The sequence below is a fragment of the Phalaenopsis equestris genome, unplaced genomic scaffold (genome assembly GCF_001263595.1).
Source record: "Phalaenopsis equestris unplaced genomic scaffold, ASM126359v1 Scaffold000301, whole genome shotgun sequence".
Classification (NCBI taxonomy): domain Eukaryota; kingdom Viridiplantae; phylum Streptophyta; class Magnoliopsida; order Asparagales; family Orchidaceae; genus Phalaenopsis; species Phalaenopsis equestris.
Genome location: NW_018164743.1, coordinates 827493 through 843072, shown reverse-complemented (window position 1 = coordinate 843072; position 15580 = coordinate 827493). Strand labels below are relative to the sequence as shown.

Genomic DNA, 15580 nt, shown 5'->3' with positions numbered 1-15580 from the left:
AAAATTAGAGAAAGTCGTCTTAGATGGTTTGGTCACATTAAACGTCGACCATCTGATGATCCGATTAGGAGAGTAGATGTTTTAGATTCGATTTGTGTTAAGAAAGGCAGAGGTAGACCTAGGAAGACTTGGGTTTATTGTATTAAAAATGATCTTAATTTACTAGAACTAAATAAAAATATGACACTAAATAAGACGCAGTGGAAAAAAATGATTCATGTAGCCGACCTCACGTAGTGGGATTAAGGCTTTGTTGTTGTTGTTGTTGTTGTTGTTGTTGTTGTGAGAGTATATGGTTATTGCATCTTATAACTAAGACTTACATAATATCTTATTTAATTATGATTAATGATCACCTCATGATACCCGAGTTAACCCAAACCACAATAAGAAAAGTAAATATTAATACTGAAAGCAAATAGGCGGTTACAACCAACACACTTGAAAGGAAAAATAGAGCAACTAGACACCTGAAAATCTAAAATAGCAATAACAAAGACACAAACACTCAACTAGACTGGAACTTGAGTGGTGGTCGTGACCATTAAGGATTCGGAAGGTGACGACAAGGTCGGAAAGCTGCGGGGCTGTGGGAAAATTGTGGAAAGGCAATGTCAGCTTGTTGTCCTGGGCAGCAGCGCACGGGGAATTGCTATAACCTGCAGGAACCAACAAGAATAAGCTGTCCCGGGATGCTGGAATGAGAGAGGACAGCAGTGGGGTGGATTTTTGGAGTGGCAACAAGTTTGGGAGAGGAGAAGGTGACTGGGAAGGCTAAATAATGCAGGAAAATAGTGATTTTTAGCAGTTTCGGGTGACGGAAGCGAAGGAAAGGAGCGGGAAGCAATGAGGGGAGGTTGGGAAAGGGTGGAGGGCAGGGGTGTGTGACGGCAGGGAACATGCTTGTGAGGACATACTGTTCAGCAAAGGCTCATTCCATCCATGCTAGACCGCTCGACAATTCCAAGGGAGGGAACTACCGCCCCCTTTCCCCCACATATTATATTTTCTTTTGCTCTATATATGTGTTGTTTGAATACTTTAGGGTTCAGTTTTGTGTTTCCTGATTTCAAAGCCTGTGTTGTCAGACATCTCTTCCCTTGTTAGGGTTGTATCCGAGGACGGGTGGTGCTCCGGCTGTATCCTACTCCAAGTTGATGGTTCTCTCGTCAATCTCTCGTTGTCCGGCGTCTGGCACCTTCCCAGCTGCCATCTAGCATCCCTGCACCCTCCATGTTGTCGCCCATTCTCCTTGCATCCTTCTTGTCGCCGACCAGTCTCTCTCGCACCCTTCCAGTCGTCGCTCAGCATCCCTTAATCCTTCCTGTTGCCCTACACCCTTCCTGTAGCTTTCCTACACTCTTGCTTTTTCGTTGTTATCGCACCGACCTCCCTGCTTCTTCATAGTTGTTACCCAAACTCCCAGTACTTCCTCCAGCTGTCGTCAAAACCTACTAGCAACTCGTATATAACCCCCAAGGTCATCCCGCACCTTTTTTGTTGCCACCAAACTCCTACTCCTACTCCTTCCCTATTGCCGCCTCTTACCTAAACTTCATCTAATTGCAGCCATAGCACCACAAACCATTCCCACAACTATTGGCCAGCCAGAAGTCACACCATCGCCCTCGACAAAGGCCCCGTTTGTAGTTGACACTTTACTTCCAGTTTTATAAATCCTTGTTGTGTTTCTTTCTAAGTTCCAGCAATAATAATCGTATTTGCTTATTTTTGGATTATTACGGTATCATTTGGTATCAGAGATAGCTTAACTCTAGTCCTATCCTAGGGTTTCCTATCATCCGACATTCCCCTTCAACAGAATTTTTTTTCCTTTCTATCCTCAACCACCCCTTCCAAACCCAAACCCTACATAGAGAGATCCGTCGGCTTCAACAGAGGCTCAGAGAAATTAATGATGGAACCAAAGGGGAAGTTACCCTCGACCGTAATCTGGAGAGTCGAGGGAGTGGGGAGGAGGATCTAAATTCATTCAACAGGGAAGACATCAGCGAAGAGGAATACAAATCACGCCGCTTCAGCATTTAATATCAGAGGAGGCCGAGAGAGGAACCTACATATGGAGGACTCGGGGACTTCAACAAAGTATGATTTTATCATGTTGGGATCTCTAGAACAATCGATACATCTCACACAGTCTTGAAGTTTGATGATTAAAATTTGACTTGTTTGTGAATTAGATCTTTAATTTGTACCTACATATTTATATTTGTTGATGTTATGTTTTCACAATTGTTATGTGATATAGTTTGTAGTGTGATTTCCTTTTATTGTGAGTTCATGTTCTACCTTACTATGCTCATCCCTATTTTATTGTATTTGCATATATGGGGGAGTAGTTGTGTTTATATTGCTTTTTAAGTTCAAGTAAAAATTTAATCTTATAATTTATACAATAAATAGTAGCGGCAAATAAAAATAGATGTGAAGCTTAATATTAGTCGACACATTAAACTAGAGTAACAATGATTTTTGAAGGGTATGAATAATATTAGTGACTCACTACTACTCTTTGAAATTTAGCAATGAGTTTTATAAAATTAATATCTAGGCAATATAAAATTTAGTCACTACTCAATTAAAAGGTTTTAATTTTGAGTTAATATCACTTAAATTACAAATTTTTAAAAATTTATAAAATAGATGAAATTCGATTTAGGATAAAGTCAGTATTCAAAATCATTAAAAAAATATTAATTAGATATAATAATCCTTCTTAAAAAAATTAAAAGAAAAATAAAAAAGGTTCATGCTTACAAAGAAGAAAATTTAGGAGCCTAGAAGGAGAAGCTTGAGATTAAACTCATTTCAAAAATCAGTACTTATAAACCTTCTAATAAGTCGAAGGATTAAAGCTTCACTAACATAACATTGAAATTTTGTATTTAATAAAATAATAACGAAATTAGTATTGTTTATGTGTGGCTAACCAAATTTTATGTGTGAGATAATAATTTCATGAATTTTAGACCCACAACACTCCCAGGCACGCACAAAGCCATCCAACCAAGCAACCAAAACCCAAGCACCAAGGTGTTGCCTGAAGAAGGTGTGGCAACACCTTTTAGTTTCTTTTTAGAATTAAGGCTATAGTTCACTTGCTTGTGCTAGATGTTGTACACTTTATGTGCCTTACACATGCCTTGGCTACATCACTTTTTGTGGCACATAAGCACACCTACATGCATGAAAATTTATAGAAACAAAAAGAACAAGACTCCAAAACTCATTGAAGAATTCTAGCACCAACGAACCGAATCGAGAGTGACGACGATTCTAGTTGACGTGGTGAAATTGTGTGGCGGTCCGTAGCTACAAAAGAAGTAATTTCAAAGTCAAATGGCCTATTTTTTACATCTCTTTGAAATGCTCGACCCTTAGAGTGACACCGGAGGAAGAAGACAGACACCAGGAGGGAGTATAATAGAATGTTTGTTGTCGTCAACATGCTTCGACGAAGAGATATATCCCTAGAAGAGAGTGTGAGAGTGTGTGTGAGTTCTCCTGAGAGAGAATAAGTGTGTGATTGTACGCAAAGTGAGTGAAAATTCAGAGATAATATTATAAGTTCGTGTAATTCGTAAACAACATCAATGAAATCATTCTAACTTTATTTACTTTAAATTTCACAATGAAATGTGTGTTGTTTTCATCCTTAATGAGTAGAACTTAAACTTTTCTCTCCCTTGGAATGGATTATATGCAAATTAGTATCATTTATGTTATTTGATTGAGTGTAACGTGAATTTTCAGTTAATATTTTAACCTTTTGCATCTAATTTACAAATAAACTGATCATATAGGATGTTAAAATGGGTTGCACTCTAGTACTACAGGAGTATGTTTGTGGAGCAATTAGATTAACTTATACTACTATAGGAGAAGAGATACATTGTTGTTAGGATTGTGCAATCGTGTAGAAAAATTTGCTAACACTGAAATTTTTGCATGATTAGGAGAATTTTCTCATGGCCACTGAGAGAAACTAAGAAAAACTATTATTCTTGATTGTCAACTTCATTAGAGTCACTTAGATCTGATTTACATATGACTAATTCAAGGGATATTTTCTATCACTTGTTTAAACTCAAAACTAGTTATAGGTTTTACTTTTTGCGAAAATTAAGATTAGAAACTTTAAAGTCACGAAATTTCGAACCTTCGAGCTAGAGTCAAACCTAGTAGAGTAGAACTTTGAAAAAATGAATGTCTCATATGGGTTTAATTTGCCCGTGTGATCCATTCAGTCATGATGGCTGACCAGGCAATTTTCTCCCAAAAGTTCATTAAGCGTAAATTAAACTATAAAACCAATTCAAACTCATTAAAACTATCTAAGAACAATCTTTATGAATGTGATTATTGCTTCTACCTTCTGACACTGACTCTATCTAAGTAGAATTAGATGGGCTACTTGTTTCCCTGAACGTATTTGTCTTCATATTCAAATTCAAAGCTTCTTTAGCAACCATCAAATCTGTCACATACAAAACTTCCATAAGGATCAAGAGATCGATAACAGGAGTCATTAAAGAACACCCACTTGAGAAATCACAATTTTTTCTACAACCTTAGCCATTTTTGTCCACTTATTAGATCCATGTTTCCTTTTTTGCTTCATAAATAACCCTTCTAGAAGATCAATCTTTGGAATCGAGACATTTTCCTCCAAGATGTTTTCTATTCTTCGAGCAAGAAGGATAGAATTGATGAACAAGAACAACAACAAAAAAAAGCCTTTATCCCACTAAGTGGGGTCAGCTACATCAATCCTTTTTCTCCACTGTGTCCTACTAAGTGTCATATTTTCATTTAATTCTAATAAATTTAGATAATTTTTAATACAATATACAAAGACAGGACTGATAAATAAATGAAAGAAATTTAAAGGAATTCTGACAAGAATGGTTAAGTGCCCTTCCTTTTTATTTAAAAATAGTGAAGGGCACGAACCTCGAGAGAATCATTAAGTCGTCAAAAAATTTCATTCATATATATTTCATTAGACTAAATAAAAATTATCATTCTATATTGTTCTTTTCACATATTAACTAGCAAAGAGATAAAAAAATTGGTGAGCTAAATTTCTAAAGCCAAAGCCACGAGATTGGGTTTGAGCCATGAAACAAGTCGGTCAGCCTTTCTCGCACGGTAGCTCAACTAAAATGCCCATCCATACAGATCTTCCAGAATACTACCAGCGCTACTCGACCAACTCACTTCAAGGCCGAACAGTGGAGTACAGGTACCAAGAAGAGGCGTTATAATATAATTTAATAACATTCTTACTCAAAAATCACTTACTAAAAATAAATGTCATATAAACTAGCTCATACTTACTCAAAAATAAATAAATAAAAATAAAAACTACAGATTAAGGAGAGGGTATGTTTCTCAAACAATAAGGGCACTCATTTCTCCTAAATTTCTCTCTGTTCTCTATAGTTTATCGTCCTTTCTAGTTCTTCTCTTGGAGATGCGAGTCCACAAACAAATCAAGGTCCAAGAAATCAATTTTAAAATAAAATGTTTGATCAGTGGATCTTTCTAATTCAGCAATGTCGCTTTCTAACATAAACAATCTGCATAATAAATAGCTAGCGCTAATCATGTATGATAGACGGCGTTTCATTGTCCAGATTGTGATTTTGACATTCTTTTTTAACCATCATACTCTCGAGAAAAATAGTAGAAAGCAAAGAAATCAAACAAGAAGAAAATATTTTCTGCCAATAATGATATCCCAGCAAGATAACACATTATGAAGACTAAAAATTGGGGCTATCACCACTGAGACAACAGGCAGTCACATACCTTCCATTTCTATGTTGCTAATTTCTTCTGTCGGTGGAGATCAAAGTGTTAGAAGTGTTTCAAGGAGAGCAGATGTGTGTGTACCTGCATGTGTTTGAAACAGAGGCTTCCAGCAGGTTGGATTTCACGGCTGTTAGGTTGATGTTGCTGCAGCATGTACTGTTGATGGAGACCGGCTAGAGGTAGAAAAGCATTAGTTTGGCTGCACAAGAATTTCAGCTAGCTGTTGATGTGGATGGCCACAGTTCTGTGTGCGTGCGGGAACCAGAAGAGGGATTCGAGCCTCTGAGTGCACCTGAATACTAAAGGAGAGCGGCTGAATACTAGAGGAGAGCGGTTGGCGACCTCAAAGGGAGAAAGGAAGGGGAAACGAATCTGGCTTGTGCGTGCGGAAACTGGAGCTGGGAGAAGGGATTGAATCGAAGAGAGAAAAAGGAGAAATTATTAAATACGGTGTTTTCCCAAGTGAAATCATGGAAGTTTTTGAGTGTAATCGGAGGTTACTGGGTTTTTTCTAACAATATTTATCTTCCTATCAATTCCTTCGATTTGACAATAAAATTCTGTCAATCTTATTTATTAAAAAATATTATAGGTGTATTTCTTAACTCCACCTCCTTAAGACAGATATCACATAAAATATTTGTTAAAAATATTTGTTGCTTCCCTGTCCCACATGGCAGATGATCCAACTTCTTTGTTCTTATTCATTGCAGTACTTACTAGTGAAAGATTAAATAAGAAAAGAATGCATTTAATAGCATGAGCATAAAAAATCCAATAATACTACAATAATTTCACATTAAAAATCCAATAACTTGATGTAAAGCACATGACATGAAAATTTTACAGAACGCATAAATATAAGGTTTCGAACCAAATCAATGATTTCCAAAGTTCCAAGTGATGTAAAACACATGACATGAAAATCTCAAATCAGCAAAACTATAAATTTTCGAATTGAAATCATACAGACCAACTATTATTAAGAAATGGCTGAAGACATAGCTGAGAAAATATGTTAAATTTCCTAACTATCGCTATAGGGGTGTTACTGAAGTGTTAGATATGTAAACAAAAATGAGAACTTGCTGAAGTATACGAATTTAATATATGAATATAAATGGTTACAGAAATTGGTACATACACAAAAACACATAAATAATAAATTTTGAAAATATGTATTTAAATTTAGGTGTTATGCATGTAAGTGCTTAAGAATGACGAAGGAAATAAAGTTCATCAACCTTACAAAGCGCATAAACACAAGGGACACCGCATAGATGCATGCGGTGTCCGTCCGTATGGAATAATTTTTCGAAGTTGAGAAGAGAGGATCGAGATTTTTTACCACTCTCGGGCGATTAGGAAGTGCTGAGGGAGGAGCAGAATCGTTGCGCTTAGGGAACACAGAGGGTCGCGAGGAAAAATTATTCCATACGCAAAGCAGAAGTGACACCGCATGCATCTTGCATGCGGTGTCCGATCCTGATCGTAAATCAGATGATCTACGGTCAGGATGTATTTTGATGGGTCCCACCAAAAAATTTCTTAAAAAAAAAACTTAAATATATCCTGACCGTAGATCACTGTGATCTACGGTCAGGATCGGACACCGCATGCAGAGATGCATGAGGTGTCCGTATGCAATAATTTCTCGGTCGCGAGAGGGGTAGGTGGGTAAAGATTTGTGTGGAGGACGTTTGGAACGTTGATCGCCGGGTTATACCCGCGATCGCGTATTCGGTAATTTAGAGAAGTAGTTTTCTGATAATCGCCCTAAAGGTGCAAAATAAAAGGTGCGGCGGCGTTTTCAAAAACTTTGTCATACTTATAAGCTGCCCTAAATGGACCCTTAGTCTCAATAAACTCTTAATAACTTTCACTGTTATACTCTGTAATAACCTCATAATAACACATCAATAAACTTCGCCCCCCTAAATAACCCCTGCAATAACTTCATAATAACACCCAAATAACCTCTCAATAAACTCAGCAGTTTCACTTCAGTAATCTCTCAATAACTTCCACGCGGCGACATATTTATTGGAAGTCTGTTGAAGTGGAGCCCCTTAGAAAAAAAAAACAAACTTACCATAATTGCCCCCCTCCCCCCAATTTTCTCCTACGCTTCTTCTATTTGTGATTACCTCCCATTCCGTTTGTGTGCGTGAAACCTCATGCTCCTCCCTCGTTCATGAAAAAAGCCCTCCCCGTTTTGTCTCCTTTGTTCGCGAAACAGGAACTCCTCTCCCGTCTCCGCCCACGCCTCCTTCAGTTCTTGAAAGATTCTTCTCGTGTTGGGCAGAAGGAAGAAGAAGATAGGTATTTATGAAAAGCCATCGGCGTATAACATTGTATATTTGATGAAGAAGTTATTCAATTTGAGTTATTCAATTTGAAGATGGTTTGAAGATGGTGGAAGGTACGTCTATTGTACAACACCTGAATGATTTCAATATTATCACAAATCAATTATCGTCTGTGGAAATTAAATTTGATGATAAGATACATGCACTGATCTTATTAGTCTCATTGTCAAATAGTTAGGAAGCTATGAGGATGGTTGTTAGTAATTATGTAGGTAAATCAAAATTAAAATTTAAAGATATTCGTGATTTGATTTTGGCTGAGTAGTTGCGCAGGAAATATTCTGGTGAGATCTCAGGTTCGAGTTTGACGGTAAATGTTGATTCTAGAGGGAGATCACATGACAGAAACTCAAACAAGGGAAAATCAAAGTTAAAGAACAGAAGCAGGAGCAAGTCAATGTCTGGTAAACAAGTAACTTGCTGGACTTTGTGGCAAAAATGGCCACATAAAGAGGAACTGCAGGAATCCTAGAAGACGGAGAATGATAGTGCAAATGTGGTAACTGAAGAATCAGGATGCACTACTGCTGGCAGTCCATAGTTCTGTTGATGACTGGATACTGGATTCTAGAGCTTCTTTCCATACAACTTTTCATCGGGAATTGATATGGAATTATGTTGCAGATGATTTTGGGAAAGTATATCTGGAAGATGGAGAAACTTTGAACGTGGTAGGAATGGGAGATATTGACATTGCACTTCCAAATAAGAGTAAGTGGACTCCACAAAAGGTCAGAAACATTCTTGAACTGAAGAAGAATCTCATTTCTGTTGGGTAGCTTGATGAGTGTGGACATTTAATAGAGTTCTCAGACAGCACCCGGAAGGTTACTAAAGGAGCACTAGTACTGCCTCGGGGTAAGAAAACATGTACGCTATATATGACTACTAATTTAATTAACATTGTTGATACTACTGTTATAGAGAGCACAACAGAGTTGTGGCATTGCAGACTTTGCCACATGAGTCAGTGAAGTATGAAAAAACTTCGGTCCAGAGGTAAGCTACCAGAACTGAAGTAAGTTGATCTCGTCATCTGTGAGAGTTGCATTATGAGGAAACAGAAGAAGGTCAATTTCTTGAAAGGTGGCAGGACGCCAAAGGCAAGAAAACTGGATCTTGTACACACAAATGTGTGGAGACCTTCTCCAGTGGCATCTCTTGGAGGCTCTCGTTACTACATCACATTCATTGATGATCATAATAGATATGGGTTAAATCTGATGTATTCAGTATGTTCAGGACTTGGAAGGCCATGGTTGAGACGGAGACATGCTTAAAGCAAAAATATATGAGGTTTGATAATGGTGATGAGTACATTGATGGTGGGTTCAAGGAGTACTGTGCAGCTCAAGAAATCAGAATGAAGAAGACCACTCTCATTACACCACAACAAAATGGTGTTGCAGAGCGCATGAACAAAACCATTAATAAGCGAGCTAAAAGCATAAAATTGTACGCCAGACTACCACCTACTTTTTGGGCAGAAGCGGTCAACACTGCAGTTTATTTGATCAATAGAGGGTCATCTGTTCCATTAAACTGTGAATTACCTGAAGATGTCTGGAGTGGGAAAGAGGTAAAATTTCTCACCTTAAGACTTTTGGTTGTCATTCTTATATTCTCATTAATCCTGATGCTCCAAGTAAGCTTGAGGCTAAGTCAAAGAAGTGTTATTTCATTGGCTATGGAGATGAGGCATTTGGATATCGTTTCTGGGATGATCAGGGTCGAAAGATCATAAGGAGCATGAACGTGATTTTCAATGAAAATGTTATGTACATGGACAAGTTTAGTACAGTTTCTGAAACAACACTGAAGAAATCTGAGTTGGTAAGATTTAAAGATTTACCAAAGGTGACAGTGCAGGGTAGAGATGCAGGTGACAAGGAGAGTGAATTCGGGGCATCCACTCCTATCGTTCCACAGTCAATTTTTTAGCAGTCTACCCCTACAGTTGCAGTTCACAAGTCAGAAAGGGATAAACGTTCTCCACAGCGTTATTCTTCAACTTTGAATTATATTTTGCTGACATATGGCGGAGAACCTCAAAGTTATGAAAAAACCTTACAAGATGAAAATTCAAGCAAGTGGGAGCTTGTCATGAAGGAGGAGATTGATTATCTACTAGAAAATTAGACTTGGGAGTTTGCAGATCTTCCATTGCCAGACCTTCCCCCTGGGAAGAAGGCATTACACAACAAGTGGGTGTACCCGGTGAAGACTGAGCATGATAACAGTAAGAGGTACAAGGCTAGAATTGTCAGCAGAAGCACGATATTTATTATTTCAAGATTTCTCTCTTGTGGTAAGCTTACAACCATCAAAATTGTATTCTTTATGGTGGCTACTGAAGATCTCTTCCTTGAGCAGTTATATATGAAGACAACTTTTCTTCATGGGAATCTTGAATAAGACATCTACAATACATGCACCAACCTGAAGGGTTCGTGGTGCAAAGAAAGGAAGAGTCAATTTGCAGATTGAAGAAGAGCTTGTATGGTTTGAAGCAAGCTTCTAGACAGTGGTACAAGAAATTTGATAATTTCATGCACAGTGCAGGGTATAGCAGATGTCAGGCAGATCACTGTTGATATGTCCGATATTTCGACAATTCTTATATCATCCTACTGTTGTATTTGAATGATATGTTTATTGCAGGTGCTAGTATTGAGAAGATCAATAATTTGAAAGAGAAGATGTCAGAGCACTTTGCAATGAAGGATTTGGGAGCTGCAAAACAAATCCTTGGTATGAGAATTGTCAGAGATAGAGTCAGAGACATGTTAAGACTCTCTCAGGCTGAGTATGTGAAAAAGGTACTTAGCAGGTTCAACATGGATAAGGCCAAACCAGTTGGCACACCCTCAGGAAGTCACTTCAGACTCAACAAGAATCAACCACCCAAGTCAGAGGAGGAACAATATCACATGAGTAAGGTTCCTTATGCTTCAGCTATTGGTTCACTTATGTATGTTATGGTTTGCACTAGACCAGATAATTCCCATGCAGTGGGAGTCGTTAGCAGATACATGAGTAATCTTGGAAAGAAACATTGGGAAGCAGTGAAGTGGATCTTGAGGTACCTAAGACGCTCTGCAGAAACTTGATTTTGTTTCTCAGGAAAGAGTCCAGAGGTACAAGGCTATGTTGATGATAATCTAGCTAGAGACATTGATATCAGAAGTACTACAGGCTATATTTATATTATTGGTGGCACTGCAGTATCATGAGGCTCTAATTTGCAGAACACAGTTTCGTTGTCTACTACAAAAGCTGAGTACATAATAATATCAGAGGCTGCAAAGGAAATGATATGGCTACAAGACTTCTTGGAAGAATTAGGCAGGAAGAACCAGAAGGGCATTCTCTACAGTGATAGTCAGAGCGTCATATTCCTTGCCATGAATCCATCATTTTAGTCCAGGACTAAGGGCATTCAGATCAGGTATCACTTCATACGGTCATTGTTGGATGACAGACAATTGTTGCTTGAGAAATTTGTAGAAGACAGAACTTTGTTGATATGTTGACAAAGGGTGTTACTTTGGAGAAATTGAAGCTGTGTGCAGCTTCAGTTGGTCTTATAGCTTGAAGATAGAGGCCTTGAGTTGCAGAGGTAGAGGATTCAAGTTTGAAGAAAAGGTGACACCGCTAATGGAGGAGATCAGTTTGAGGAAGGAGGCGTTGTACTTTGTGTACCAGTCTCCAAGTGGGAGATTTGTTGATGTGGAGCCTGGTAGAAATTAAAAAAAAAACTTATCGTAAATGCAACCCCTATTTTCTCATACACTTCTTCAGTTAGTGATTACCTCCCGTTCCGTTTGTGTGTGTGAAACCTCCTGCTCCTCCCTTGTTCACGAAAAAGCCCTCCCGTTTCGTCTCCTTTGTTCGCGACACTTCATGAACGATTCTTCTCGTGATTGGCAGAAGGAAGAAGAAGATAATGGAAGAAGAAGGTACTCTTCTTGATTTGATCTTGTTGGCTTGCGACAGAAGATAAATAAGTTTTTCTCTTGTATGTTTTTCTTCTTCTTCGGTGTATCTCGACGTAGAGAGAGAAAAGTGAAGAAGTGAGAGAAAGAGTTTGCTCTTGTAATTGAGTAATTGAAGACGATCCCGATCCACTGGTGTAAATTCCTCATGTAGTAAAATCCTCTGCAACTCCGTGGATGTAGACAATTTGCCGAACCACGTAAATCTGTGTGTTCTACTGTGTTGTTTTCTAGTGTGAATTTCATCGTGCTATTTTATTCGCTTTGTCGTAAATCATTTTAATTAAATATACTACAACAAAGTCCGCACACAGAGCTATGTAAATGCTCCATATGGAATAATTTCTCAAGAAAGAAACGGTGTGCGCGAGCAGATTTCAAGCTACACAATTGGAAAAATTTTTACATAGGAAGTCTGCATACGGTTCCGCATGCCCATTAATAATAAGCCCCACTTGTTCATATCGGCCCACCTCATAAGATATTTAAAAATAGAATTTTTATGACCCGACCTAGATCTTTTTGAAGCTTCAAAAAGGTAAAAATTTCACGTCGAAGTCATGCGGATCATTTTCGATGGGGGCAGCTACTTTCCAACGCTAAGGTTTATGATGTCCACACGTCATTTTGTCAACACCATTTTCCCTTGCAGCCGACACCCTATTTTTTGACGTCATTTTGTCTTGCAGCAGACACCATTTTTCGACGTCATTTTTCTCTTGCAACCGGCAGGTAACCTTTTGAAGGTTATAAAAATAGTGATTTTATTTATGAAATGAAGGTGATTTATCCTTTAAACAAAGAAACGCATGCGTTGGAAATAGAGGTGAGTTTTCATATGTTTTTTTTTTATTTTTGAGGATTTGTTTTTCATCTATTTTTGAGGTGTTGTACTTGGTTGTTTTAGTGGTTTTAGGATGTTATTATTAGGTTTAGTGGTTTTTGAGTTGTGTTACGAGGTGTTTTTAAGGTTCATGTAGGTGTTATCAAGGTGTTATTATGGTGTTATTTGAGTGAATTTTTTGAAAGTTAGTAAAGCCTTATTATGAAAACTTTAAGATTAGCATTCTATTTTGCAGTTTGATGAGAGTGGAGATAACTCTATCGAGCTAGACGCGGACAAATTACTTCACATCATTCACACTGAAAAAGAAGCATATGAAGTATATTATGCTTATGCTCATCATATCGGATTTATCGTTCGCAATGAGCACACTAGTTTTTTGTCTAATTTGAGGATTATTAAGACAAAAGATTTCATTTGTGGTAAAACATGTTTCAAGAAAGAGTTAAAGATCTTTGAGGTTGTTTAATACACAAAAGCAAATACAATGACTGGTTGTCCAGTAATGATTCGATACGCATTTGATGGTCAAATCAGTTTGATAGTTAAAAATTTTATAGAAACTCATAACCACTCCTTAACAACCCTTGGTGATAAGCACATTTTGCGCTCCAATAGAAAGATAAGTGAAATCAATACAGATGTGCTCATATCTATGACACAATCAGTTACAAGAGCTACAAATGCATTTAAATTTCGTGCTACAGATGGTGAGTGAGTGGAGAACCTGGAATGTATTAAGCAAGATGCCTTTAATTTCATTCAAAGAAAGAAAAGAAAAGATTTAGAATTAAAATCGGCGATGCCAATTCTCTATTGCAGTTGTTCGTAGAGAGACAGATTGAGAACAATATGTTTATGTGGGACTTCAAAATAGATGATAGTGGTTGGCTGGTGAAACTTTTTTGGAGTGGCAGCACGTCCAGGCTTGATTAAGACTGTTTTGGTGATGTTATTATTTTTTTATACCAGTTGTAGATTAAATAAATATAATTTGTGTTGTGCTTCTTTTGTTGGTGTTGACCATCGTTGGAAAAATGTTCTCTTTGGATTTGGATTCTTGTCAGATGAGACAATTGATTCGTTTAAATGATTATTCAAAGCTTTTATGTGTTTCATGGATGACAATCATCTGATAACAATATGCACTGATCATGATCAAGCAATGACTAGAGTCATAGAAGATATTTTGTCAAATACACAACATAGATTATGTCAGTGATATATATACATAAAATTTTCGTCAAAGGTTTACTATGGAGTGGGGATTAAGAAAGTAACCGATCTTTTCTATAAACGTATGAGTAAATGTAACTCTGAAGAGGAGTTTGAAAATACATGATAGGTGATGATTGAGAAATGAAATCTACACAAAAACGTTTAGCTAGATGATATGTAGAACATTAGACGTAAGTGGTTTATAGTTTTTAATAAAGAAATTTTTGTAATGAGATTTTTATCAAAAAAAAAGAGTCTACCAATAATATTTTTCATGATATCTTAAAGCCCACAAATTCTACTACCGATTGTTTTTTGTCCATAAAAGTATCGTGAGAACATGAAGGTGGAATAAGAAGGATGATGATTTCAAGTGCAATCAATCTGTAATTACTCTCATCTCCAAAAGCAACCAAATATTGAGGCAGGCAACTTCATTTACTCAAGGAAGCTGTACTCAATGTTTGAGGAAGAATTTATGTACGGATCATGTGATCTTCAATTGGATTCATTTGAAAATTGTTATTCTGAATATTTCATTAAGAATTTGGATGATCACTTCACAAACACGCCTTGGGTTGTTAATTTTGACAAGTCCAGTTCCGAGATTAAGTGCAGCTGCAGAAAATTTTAAATGATGGGTCTACTATGTGCTCACTCTCTACGACTTTAAACATATAAAGAAGATACCAAATAAATATCTCTTATTGAGATGGTTTGCCAATGCAAAAAGGGATATCTATAACAATTATGGATATAATCATCTTTATGAGGCACAAATGTGAAATGCTAATTCAAGCAACCTCATATTTCACACATGTTCAAAATTTTACATATCAAATTAGTAATATAACACAAAGGAATGAAGAAGCTGAGCAGTGCATGTTTGACTCATTGAAAAAATTATCATAGGATGTTGATGGCATAGTAAGTTGGAGAGGTTCTCAGTCCAAGCAACAACAAAAAAAGAATAAAAAACCAATGAATAATGAATATAACTGAATGACCCAGCCAAGAGGCGCCTAAGGGAATATCAAATTCCAGGTTAAATGGGTATTGAGAGAAGAACAACAGAGCAAAAAGTATATTCCTTCTATACTGATGTGAGTTTTACTTTTTAGATAACAATAAGTTTTGCTAGCACTTACCATGGTACACAGGAAAGTAAAAAGAAGCTTCAACCAACCAAGAACTAGAACTCGTCCCATGTGATCCAAACATGTGTTCAATGCTTGATTTTCTCACACTAATCGATATATAATGGAAAATGATCATCATTATGTTTTGCTTTTTCTAGTTATTTGTTTTTTGTGGTG

General features: G+C 37.1%; 1 protein-coding gene across 2 annotated transcripts in view; it reads right to left on the bottom strand.

The window, feature by feature from the left end:
• Positions 1–6335, bottom strand: part of LOC110025534 — a 21491-nt gene extending 15156 nt beyond the window's left edge. The window contains exon 1 of one of the 2 annotated variants that reach the window (XM_020726077.1): positions 5920–6335. The gene's annotated coding sequence lies outside the window, so the exon portion shown is untranslated. The other variant, XM_020726078.1, reaches the window with a different exon arrangement.
• Positions 6336–15580: the final 9245 nt, after the last annotated feature.